General features: G+C 35.7%; 1 long non-coding RNA gene across 1 annotated transcript; it reads left to right on the top strand.

Moving 5' to 3' along the window:
* The first annotated feature begins 6,780 nt into the window (after positions 1-6,780).
* LOC123652774 lies at positions 6,781-10,444 on the top strand. The gene is made up of 3 exons (XR_006742268.1): positions 6,781-6,966; positions 7,385-7,472; positions 9,280-10,444. It is a non-coding gene; the product is annotated as an uncharacterized LOC123652774 (long non-coding RNA).
* The last annotated feature ends 711 nt before the right edge of the window (positions 10,445-11,155 follow it).

Raw genomic sequence — 11,155 nt, 5'->3', positions numbered from 1 at the left:
AAATATATATATTATAAAATGATTACCACAATCCAGCTAATTAACATGTCCATCACTTCTCATGTTTATCATTTTCTTTTTGTGTGTGTGTAAGAACACTTAAGATCTGCAGTCTTAACAAATTTTCAGAAAGAAAATACAGTATTACTAGCTATAAGGTATTTTGCTATATTGTAGGTCTCCAGAAATATTCATTCTACATAACTAAAACTTTGTACCCCTTAACAACTATCTCCACATTTCCCTTTCCCTTTAGCTCCTGGCAACCACCATAGTACTCTCTGTTTGTATGATTTTAACAATTTTATAATCTACATATAAATGCAATCACATAGAATATGTCTTTGTCTATCTGGTTTACTTCATTAAGCATAATATCCTACAGGTTCATTGATATTGTTAATGGCAGGCTTTCCTTATTTTTTTATGGCTAAATCATATTCCATAATAATATATACATTATATCACATTTACTTTATACATTCATATATTAATATACATTTAGGTTGTTTCCATGTCTTGACTATTGTGCATAAAGCTGCAATGAATATGGGAGTGCAAATTTCTTTTTGAGATACTGATTTTATTTCCTTTGGACATATACCCAAAAGTGTGATTACTGGATAATACAGTACTCTATTTTTAATGTTTTGTATTCTTCTGTATATGGAAAAGAGAATCAATTTAGTTTTCCACCAACACTGAACAAGGGTTTCTTTTATTCCCATATTACAATACCTATTATCTTTTATGGTAACCATTTTAACAGGTGTGAATTATTATTTCACTGTAGTTTTGATGTCCATTTCCCTGATTATTAGTGATGTTGAACACTTTATTATATTTCAGTTGGCTAATTGTATGTCTTCTTTTGAGAAATTTCTTAGAGTCTTTGTCTATGTTTCCCCTTTTAAATCAGACGTTCATAAAGAAGAGCACATACACTAATACCATAAAAATAATCTCTGAAAGGTAGAATAAGTCACCATATTATTGTTAGCAGCAGCAAAGGAGAAAACAGGGATGGTGATGTGGATGCTCCCGATGGATAAAAGGTAGATCTGTGTTTTATTCATTTTTAAAATTGGGTTATTTATTTCCATTTTTTGTTATTGAGTTGTAGGAGCTCTGTGTATATTTTGGATAATAACCATTTATAATATGTATGGTTTGAAAATATTTTCTTCCATTTCTGAGGTTATTTCTTCTGTCTGTTGATTGTTTCCTTGGCCATGCAGAAGATTTTTAGTTCAATGCAATTCTACTTGTATATTCTTGCTTTTATTGCCTCTGATTTTGAGGTAATATACAAAAATATTAAGAATATTTTACTCTAATGTTTTCATCTAATAGTTTTACAGTTTTAGGTTTTATATTTAAGTTCCAATACATTTTGACTTTTTTTCTTATGGTGTAAAATATTGGTCCCATATAATTCGTCTACATTCACCTATCTAGTTTTTCCAACTCTACTTATTAAAAGACTATCCTTTCCTCATTGTATGTCATTGATACCCTTATTAAAAAAACAGTATAAGAAAAGAAATTTACAGGTCAATATCCCTGATGAACATAAATGCAAAAATCCTCAACAAAATACCAGCACACAGCATTAAACAGACATATAAAAGGCTCATACACCATGATCAAGTGGGATTTACCTGTAATGAAAGGATGGTTCAACATAGACAAATTCATAAATGTGATACCCACATTAACAGAATGAAGGGTTAAAATTATATGATCATTTCAATAGATTCAGAAAAAGCACTTAACAAAATTCAACATCCATTTATGATAAAAAACTCTCAATAAATTAGGTATAGAAGGAATATCATAAAGGTCATATACTAAAAGCTCTCAGCTAACATACTCAAAGGTAAAAACTGAAAGTATTTTCTCTAATATCAGAAATAAGACAAGGCCTACTCACAGTACTTCAATTTAACATAATACTAGAAGTTCTAGCTAAAGCTCTTAGGCAAGATAAAGACATCCAAATTGAAAAACAAGAAGTGAAATTGTTTCCATTTAAAGATGACACAATCTTAATATATAGAAAACCCTAAAAATTCCATGGGGAAAAAAAAACTGAACTAATAAACAAATTCAGTGAAGTTTAAGATTATAGAATCAATGTAAAAAAAAAAAATCAGTTGTCTCTACACCCTAACAACAAACTATCTGAAAAAGACATTAAGAAAACAATCCTATTTACAATAGCATTAAAAATAATAAAATTCTTGGGAATGCTTTGACTAAGGGTGTGAAAGATCTCAACACTGAAAACTATGAGACACTGATGAAAGAAATTGAAGAAGACACAAATAAGTGGAAAGATATCCTGTGTTTATAGATTGGAAGAATTAATATTGTTAAAACGTCTATACTACTTAAAGCAATCTACAGATTCAAAATGTAATCCCTATGAAAACTTTAATAGCATTATACACAGAAATAGGAAAAAGAATCCTAAAGTTCATATGAAACCACAAAAGCCCCCAAATAGCCAAAGAAATATTGACAAAAAAAGAACAAAGCTGGAGGCAACACACTTCCTGACTTCAACTACAATATATTAAAAAAATAATATATGAGGGAATATTGGGCAGGCATAGGTTCATGCATAATTTATGAACACAGACAATAGGATGCTGAAGGCATGGGGAGTGCGGGGGAGGTGAGGAAACTGGAAAGGGTCAATGGAAGAATAAAGGGACATATGTAATACTTTTAAAAATAATGAATTAGGAAAAAATAATATATATGCAAAGCTACAGTAATCAAAACAATATATCAGTGGCATAAAAACACACATATAGATCAATGGAACAGAATAGAGAACTCTGAATAAGTTCATGCATTACAGTCAACTCATCATCTACAAGTCCAACATTCTTTATTAATGGAAATTCCTGTATACTTTTGGAGCTCATTTACTTAAAAAAAAAATATATATATATATATATATATATTTTATTGATTTTTCACAGAAGGGAAAGGATAGAGAGCTAGAAACATCGATGAGAAAGAAACATCGACCAGCTGCCTCCTGCACACCTCCTACGGGAGATGTGCCTGCAACCAAGGTACATGCCCTTGATCCAAATCAAACCTGGGACCTTTCAGTCCCCAGACCGACGTTCTATCCACTGAACCAAACTGGTTTGGGCAAGCCCATTTACTTTTATTTTACATATCAGAGTCCTGGATTTGTGCACCAGTGGGGTCCCTTGGCCTGGGTGTGTCTGCGGGAGGTTGGCTGGCTGTGGAGGGACCGTGAGTGGGCTCCTGAGTATGTCCAGCCCATCTTGCCCAGTCCTGACTGGCCAGACACCAGCAGCATGCTAACCTAACAGAGCGTCTGCCTCTACAATTCCACCTGTTAGTTAATCCCCTGGATATTTTTCTCTTAGATTTACAATATACTACTTACTAATAACAGTTACTGGAAAAGGCTATCTAGAGCAGAGCTGTCCAATAGAAACTTAAGGTGAATCACAAATATAATTTAAAAATCTAAGTAACCCCCTTAAAAGAGTACAAAGAAACAGGTTAAACTACTTTTTAAAATCTTTATTGTTGAGATTATTACAGATGTCCCTCTTTTTTCTCTCCATAACTCCCCTACACCTGGTTCCCACCCCACCCCAGGCCCTTGCCACCCTATTGTCTGTGTCCATAGATATTGCATACATGCATATAAGATCTTTGTCTAATCTCTTCCTGCACCCCCCCCCCACCCTCTTCCCTCTGAGAATCATCACTCTTCTCCATTTCCATGTCCCTGATTCTATTCCATTCACCAGTTTATTCTGTTCATCAGATTTTTTATTCATTTGATTTTTAGATTCACTTGTTGATAGATATATATTTGTTGTAACTTTGTTCATAATTTTTTATCTTTACCTTTTTTTTCTTCTTTCTCTTCTTAAGGAATACCCTTCAGCATTTCATATAATTTAAATGATAGCTTTGCTGGATAGAGTATTCCTGGTTATGGGTTCTTGCTGTTCATCACTTTGAATATTTCTTGCCACTCCCTTCTGGCCTGCATAGTTTCTGTTGAGAACTTAGCTGACAGTCATATGGGTACTCCCTAGTAAGTAATTAAGAGTTTATTTTCTTGCTGCTTTTAAGATTCTGTTTTTGTATTTTGCCCCTGACATTTTTAATTATGATGTGTCTTGGTGTGGTTCTCTTTGGATTACTTTTGTTTGGGGTTCTCTGCACCTCCTGGACTTGTAAATCTATTTCTTTTACCAAGTAAGGGAAGTTTTCTGTCATTATTTCTTCAAATAGATTTTCAATATCTTGCTCTCTTCTTCTTGCACCTCATAATTCAAATGTTTGTATGCTTAAAGTTGTTCCAGAGGCTCCTTACATTATCTTCATATTTAAAATTTTTTAAAAAAATTTTATTTTTGCTCCTCTGGTTGGGTGTTTTCTGCTTCCTGGTATTTCAAATCATTGACTTGATTCTTGGGATCCTCTAGTCTATTGTTGATGCCATGTATATTATTCTTTATTTCAGTCAGTGTTGGGAGATCCTTTCTCCCCCCAACTGGTGGGCGGAGTTATGACATTACTGATGTCTGCCGCCAAGACATCCCTGAGACATTGCACCACCAATCAGCGCATGCTGAGTGCCCTGGGGCCCACCCCTTCTTGTTCAGCCCAGAGCTCAATCCCTTCTTTTTCCTTCCCTCAAAAGGCCGTCTCTACCCCTCCATTATGGCTGCTCTCCTTTCTCTGTGTCTCTCTCCATATCTCCATCTGCAGAGGCAGCCTCGTTGGGTCCATCCTCCTCCCCTTTTTCTAATTTTCCTCCTTAATGAATCTTGCTCGTTACTGCAGAATAAACCTACCTTTTTATGTTTTGGTCTCCGACTCCTGTTTCCTGCGCCTCAAACCTTACAAGTGTATGCTTAATTTCTGACTAGTCCTTTTCCATTTTTTTTTTTTTTTTCATTCTCACCAAGATACTTGAAGGTCTCACTAAGTTCCTCTGAAGTTTCTAGAAGATTCTTGAATAACCTTGTAACTGTGGTTTAAACTCTATATCCAGTAGTTTGCTTTCTTCCATTTATTTAATTTGTGACATGTTTCTTTGTCTTCACAATTTGGATGCTTCTCTGTGTTTATTTCTATGTATTGGGTAGTTGCTAAGTCTCCTTGAGTTGATAGAGTAGCCTTGTATAGTAGGTGCCCTATAGGGCCCAGTGACTCAGCCTCCCTAATCACCTGAAGTAAACATTCTTGGTGCACCCCTTTGTGGGCTGTGTGCACAGTCTTATTGTAGTTGAGCCTTGATTACTGTTGGTATCACTGGGAGAAATTGACCTCCAGACCAATTGGTTATGAGGACCAGTTGCAACTATAGTGGGAGAACTGCTGTGCAGGAGACACCCTTATGGGACAGGACTTGCTTCAGTGGGGCTTTGTTGCTCACTGAGTCTGCCCCTGAAGTGTGTCACTTATGGATCTGAGGAGTTGTAATCTGGATGGTCCCACTCTGACCACTGGGTACACTGGCTCTTGAATTTCCAAGGAGGTGAAGTTATAATATTTCCTTTTTTTTTCTTTATAAAACTTCTTCAAATTATTGAGGCATCAAACATTATTCTTTCAAAGAGCTGATATGCTTTTTTCAAAATTTTGATGTTTAGATTTTAAAAATGTTTACTTATTTAGTAAAAATTGAGTATATATAAATATATATGCATTTATAGGGTGTCCAAAAAGATATATACCCTTTGAATAATTGAAGGCAGCATTTATTAAAATACACTTTACTGTTAAAGTGTGATACATTTCTTTTGAGTAAAAACAAGATTATATTTTTAGACCAAATTGTGAGTCTTAGGAAAGGAACATATAATTATCATCTACTGAACCAGAGGAGCTATACTGGCATCTATCTATTGTGGACTTAAGCATTTGAGTGGGATTAGTGCAACTGGGAAGAGATTATTGCGAGTAAATTATGCACTCTGCCCTTTAGCTGTCATCTGGAATTGACTGCTCACCCTCTGGTTTCTATGACTTATCCCGGCAGCAATTCTTATGGTGTTGGCCATAGGAAAACATAGTACAATCCACAATTGCCCTCACCTAAAACTAGTCAAGCTAATTAACCCAGTTACTTTTATAGTTTGGGTGACAAAGTTTTATAATATTTGAAAATTATAAGGAAACTAAAACCTAACTTCAGTTTCCATGCACTGCACAATGCTAAAATTAGCAAAAAAGAAGACTTAGAGTTGTCTAATAGGAAACTTCATTATAAAAGGTTCTGACATGAAAGAGATTCTCCACCTTAACTTAGGAAAGAAAAACACAAACAAATGGATTCTTCATAGTGAAGTTTCAGCATTTCTTCTCTAGTTTGAGTCTGCGGTTTGGAATGATTCATAAATGTTTAAGCCTGATAGCTAGAAACTGAATAATTGACATTCCCAAGTCATATGAGAGATTTTTATGTAGTGACTCTCCACTCTTAAAGGTTGTTGATGATGAAGATAGTGATGTTGATGATTTTAAGAAAGTTAATGTTTACTGAGACTTACAATGGATCATATACTGTGAGGACAGATTTACATGAACTATGTCATAATCCTTATAATAACCTGATGAAACCGGCCCTGTTTTCAAATAAGGAAAAATGAAGCATAAAGAGGCTGAATAATAGCCAGTAAGTGACCAAACAGTGATTGGAGGTGAGATTCCAAAATATGCCTGTTAAATGACAGACATTTGGGACATCCTAGGAGAGTTCCTTGAACAAAAACATTTCTACTTAGCAGTCTATTCTACTCAGATGAGATGCTCAGGCAAATTTCACACACTCGTCACTGGTTATTCACATCTGTGACCTTCTCAAAGTGGCCTGGAAAACCTCCTGCGTTCAGGTCATAGGCCTAGTGTATTCACGGAGCAGCCAACAAGGCCAGAAGTGGGCACAGGGTAAGCCCACTAGCTGCAGCTGTATCGTCACAACGTCTGGCTTTGTTCCATTACTGATCATGCCTATTTTATAGATAAGAAACCTGAGGCTCAGAGAAATTTGCCTGGTTTTACTATGTTTATCCTTTTTGGAGTGCAGGGAACATGTGTTGGACTTGAAGATAAAGGTCTCAAGATATCCTCCTATGGAAAGCCACTCTGGAAACTTAATAAACTCCAGAATATCAATCAATCTAGATAATTTTTTTAGGGAGTAAAAAGTTTTCTATATTTGGTTTGGTTCTAAAAACACTAAGCCCTAATAGAGAAGAAACGTTTCTCTGATAAGAAAATAAAATTTTTTCTTTTTCTTTTCTTTTCTTTTTTTTTTTCTTTTTTTTTCTCAGAATGGTAACTTCCTTGTTTTGTGCCTTTTCAGAGAATGTGTGTTCTGTCAGCAGCTAAGAGCACAGATCTGGGCGTTGATCAAGACTCTGAAGTGTGGCCTGAGAAAACACAGAACTGAGGTAAGAAGTTCCAGGAAACATGGTAAAGCCTGTCACGATGTTCTGTGGTATTTCAAGTGCTTAGAAAAGGTGAACCTGAGGTGAATATGAAAAGGGTAAAGGCTCAATTTACTCTGAGAAACAGAAAACTCTGATAAACAAAACATGGATTTTTATTTTCTATGTAATATAAGGATGGCTTTTTGCTTCTGTTAAATAGAAGAAACCACCGTCAACTTGAGTTTAGGGCCCACCTTGGATGAAATCTAAATCCTTTATCATGATCCTCAAGGCTTTTCATCATTTGGCCACATTGCCTGCCATTCTTTCCCCATTCACTGTGGTCTCATCATTCCTTCATTCATTCCTTGTACACTTGCTTCATTCATTCCTTGTACACTTGCTTCAGCTTAAGGACTTTTTGCCTATGCCATTCCTTCTGTGTGAAATGCCTTTCCTACGGCTTTTCACTTTGAAGGCTCATTCTCATTATTCAGATCTCTGCTCAAATATCATATCCTTATAAAGCCTTTACTAGACCACCTTAATCAATGCTTCTGTTCCCCGAACCCACAATGCCATCTTTTGCACTAATCCGTAGTTCTCCTTCCTCTGGAGGACATGGGAAGATAATACTTTCACAACACCCTTAAGGTCAGGCAGGACTCTTTTGCCAATAGGACATAGATGAAAGTGATGTGGTGGTGTAGTCCTATCAGCCTCTGTGTGATCCAGGTATCAGAACAAGGAATAGAGCCCTACTGATATGTGGTATATAGGGGCATGCATAGAAACAAAACAAAACAAAAACAAAAAACTCCAACGTGGTTGTTTTAGGACATTGAGAGTTTGGGGGTTATTTGTTACTGACATATAACCAGCCCCATCTGGTCTTTTTTTTTCTTTTTTTTTTCCCCAAGTTTTAGAAAATTCTTTTTCTTTTTTTTTTCTTTTCTCTTTTCCCCATCTGGTCTTAACCACCATCCTTCTACTTCTATTTTATTTTCTTCAGAGCACCTTTTTTTTTTTTTTTTTAAGTGATCCTGTTTATTTTTATTAATCCACCCCACCCTACCAAACATTGTCAGCTGCATCACACGTATACAATTCACTAAAGGATTACGATTCCATATTGTCCATGGATTCCCACCAATCTCACATCATAAACAAGCTTTTCAGAACAGCCCTTCAGCCTTCTGCTAACTGCTTTGACATGAATCTGGCAAATGAGATGTCCATGAATGGTCCTTGAAGAACTAGGTGAGGTGCCCACTGCCTCAATGCTCTCATTGCCCCATACCATTTCTCCTGACAGTGGGCAGCTTATAAATGGAGCAGAACTAGACAGGATGGTTATTGCTTCCCATCCCTAATGTGGGTCTCCTCCAAACATGGACACTAGGAATGAAAAGGGTAAGTGTTTGCAGACCTGACACAATTCTGTTTTCTCCACACTGCACCCTGTTTAGCTAGATAGAACCAATATCTTCATAGACCAGGGGAATATGGTGCCCCTGCCTTAGATATGTTAATTGAGTGTAAAAAACCTTTAAGGAATGTGTCCACTTAGAAAGAAAAAAGTTTGCGCTGCATTAGCAGTTTCCAGACTGTGATCCCGAGGTGCAGCAAGAGGAAGGGGGAAAGATTACTGTGAGCCAACCTTTGTTTGCTCTCCTCTCCCTGGCCCCCCCTTCAACCAAAGCATCTCTTTTAGAAAATGTTTCTTATATATATAGTTATGAATTTGAAAGGGAATTTGTTGCTTTTAAACATGTTTTAAAAATTGAACTAGATATTTTCTAAATCATCTCTGCTTCTCATGTTTTAGGAATCTATGGCTCTGGTATGTTTAAGGCACTCTGCCAGGCACAGGGCACAGTGGACACATGAAAATGAAGACATCATCTCTGAGTTCTTGATTCAGCAGAATAAAGAGAGTCTTGCAAGAATACTATCAGGAGATGAATAAAGGTGGAGCAAGGAGGGAAAAGAGGAGCATACCAAGTGCAAGTTTTGATATTATGGGCCCTTTGCAACCTCATCAACTGATGATGGGGAACCTTTTCCAGGTCTTGACACAGTGTCTTTTAAATTGATTTTGGAACCCCAGTTACCCAGTACTCAGCTTCTTGCTTCATTTTCTTATTCATCTATGAGAGATTTTGTCTGGTATATCCTATGTTTTTAGCTATATTTATATCTTATTAAAATGTTAGTAACATATCTTGGCAATTTTCAATAAGAAGTCAAATGCTTTTATAAAGATATAAAATTCACTCCAATGTTAAGAGTTTCCAGCAACTAAGGAATCTCAAATTTGTAGACTTCAGTGTCCTGGCCACCCTGCTAATTTGGATATGAAAGTGTTGCTGTGTCTCCTGTCAGCAGAGTTGCTCAAGTCTTCTTGGTTCCACTGCAGGCATTGCCAATAACTGTCTTTGGATTTTGGGTTGTTATTTCTCTTTTATTGGTTTCAGTTCCCTCTGTGAACTAAGAGGTTGGATATCATTATCTTATTGCATTTTAATATTTCTCTTATTTTTGGTCATGCATTCCTTTATTAAAATTTCTAATTTGTAAAATAGGTTATATATTCATATGCCTTAAAATCCAAATGCTACAAATACATCTGCAGTAAAAGACACTACTGTCCTTTATTTGTCCAGTTCCCACTCCACTCTTCCTCATAAGTAATTACTTTTATTAGTTTTTTTCAGGTTTTCTTTCAGAAATCCTTCCTGCAAACACAGTCAAATCTTGTCCTCTCTTCTTATGAAGAAAATTAGAGCACATTTTATACAAAATATGTACCTAAAAAAACCTGTCTTTCTTATAGGTAGAATGTGCCTTTGTTCTTTTGCATAGCTGGTTAGCATTGTGTTTTATTGATACAGTTTAACTTATTTAACTAAACTGCTAATGATAGCTCTATAGGTTTATATTTTGCTATTACAATATATCATATTAAATAACCTTGTGCATATATAATTTCTAATGTAGCTGATAACAAATTCCTAGAAATGGGATTGTGAGACCAAAGAGTATGTATCTTTATTAATTTGTAAATTTAACAGCTATAATTAAAATGCCCTCCATAGGCATTATACTACTTGCCCCTGCCTAGGCATGTATGAAAGTGACTGTTTCCTTATAGCCTCACCGTCAGAATGTGCTGCCAAACTCATGGATTTACACAAATGTAGTAGGCTAGATATGGTGTCTCAATACAATTTTGATTTACACTTTTCTTTTTATGATTCATGTTAATCATCTTTCAATGTTGAAGAACCATTTATATTTTAAGATTCTGTTCTTGATCCTGAGACTTCTCATAGGCTTCTTACAAGAACAAACTTCTTTGATTTATCCATAGCTTCATTGAGCCATGTCCCCAAACTATGGGTGCTCAGTGGTCTCTCTAGCCTTCTCCTTGATTTTACACTTGAAAACACTTTTAGACTGTCCTTTATCTTCCCTCGTTCAACTTTAATTTGACATTATGTATTTATTTGGCTTTTGTATGGAATTGCTTTCTAATAGTAACTCTCCTAGCCAGAGCACATGTTGATATACACTAGGATTGCCTCATTGTTATACAATTCCTTACAGTCTTATTAACCATTAAAAAAACACACACCAAGAACAAAAAACAAACAAACAAAAAAACTCACAAAGACCTTTGCTTCTTTGTGCTCAAATCCAAG

The sequence above is a fragment of the Pipistrellus kuhlii genome, unplaced genomic scaffold (genome assembly GCF_014108245.1).
Source record: "Pipistrellus kuhlii isolate mPipKuh1 unplaced genomic scaffold, mPipKuh1.p scaffold_m20_p_2, whole genome shotgun sequence".
NCBI classification, from domain to species: domain Eukaryota; kingdom Metazoa; phylum Chordata; class Mammalia; order Chiroptera; family Vespertilionidae; genus Pipistrellus; species Pipistrellus kuhlii.
Note: the sequence above shows the minus strand (reverse complement) of the source record. Positions and strands in the feature narration are given on the sequence as shown.